The following is a 1,328-nucleotide window of genomic DNA, read 5'->3' on the forward strand; positions in this document are numbered from 1 at the left end:
TTTTGCTCCAGCACTTCAGTCCGTTAGAAGCAATCAAAAAGAGCTGTACTTTTGGTGGAGGACCAAAGATGTGAAGAGAGGCACTTTCTGAATCGTGTTTTTATTGTTTGCCATTGAAACATTTCTTGAAACATGAATGATTTTCTTTAAGTTTCAAGTTTGTTTTTCACTTCATGTAAATGAGTTGAATAAAAAATGTTTGTGCATTGTGTGTATTTTATTATAATGTTTGTCATCTACAGTAGTTCATCAAGTCCTATCCAATGTTAAGGTGGTATGTAAGACGTAGATATTATTATATATCAAAATTATTACTTTAGTTTCTTGGCTGGCCTATGATGATACATGTAATAATACATAAATATTACAATTTACCTTCTTTCATTTACCTTTATTTTGTTCTAAGGGATATGTTGAGGAACTAAATATTAAATAGAAAATAAATAAGACATTATAAAAAACTAGTATGAATAAAGACAAAAGTAACTTTAAGTTATAAACATTTTTGAACTCATTATTATAAAATGATATATCATCCTGCTTATTTTCACAACATTTTCAAGTATTATGGAGGAGTAATGGTTGTCTCAAGTCTGTTTTTAATTCACAATGCCATTTTGCAATGACTGGTTTATTTGAGAGTGCTACTTTTAATCACTAAGATTTTATCTGTCAATGAAGGCAAACAGAGCAGAGCACATTATGTAATTGGCTATGAGAACAACAATACTGAACACTTTGGCTCTCCATACAAAGGCCCTGTTTGTGAAATGAAGTCAACTTAAAATCACAATAAGCACTGAAAACATCACGTTGCCTTGATATAACAAAGATTGTAGTCAGGTTACTTATACTATGTGTATATTTAAGACTCTCAAAAAGAACAATAGAGTTATGCATTAGAAATAATCTCCTCTTAATGTTTTTTTTAACCTTTATTTATTCAGGGAAGTTTCACTGATAGGAATGCTCTCTTTTACAGTAACACCCTGATCACAGTCACAGTTACACATTCACACCTGGAAGCTGCCCAGTACAACCAGTCTGATCTGCCGGCCACTGAGCAGCTCCACTGGAGCAATTGGGGTTGAGGGCCTTGCTCAAAGGCAGCTTAGTGGTGGTAATGAGGGAGGGGCAAGTGCTGCTTTTTCACTTTCCCCCATCCAGAATTATCCTGCTGAACCGATGACCTTCCAGTCACAAGCTTGCTTCTCTAATCTTTTGCCACCACTACCCCTGCTGCCCCACTGCCCCAAAGATTCACTCACACAGGTGTTTTCAATCATCATCTGTGACGACTTTAGTTTTGTTGCACCTGTTGAGGCGGG

This window comes from Thunnus maccoyii, chromosome 19 (assembly GCF_910596095.1).
Source record: "Thunnus maccoyii chromosome 19, fThuMac1.1, whole genome shotgun sequence".
Classification (NCBI taxonomy): domain Eukaryota; kingdom Metazoa; phylum Chordata; class Actinopteri; order Scombriformes; family Scombridae; genus Thunnus; species Thunnus maccoyii.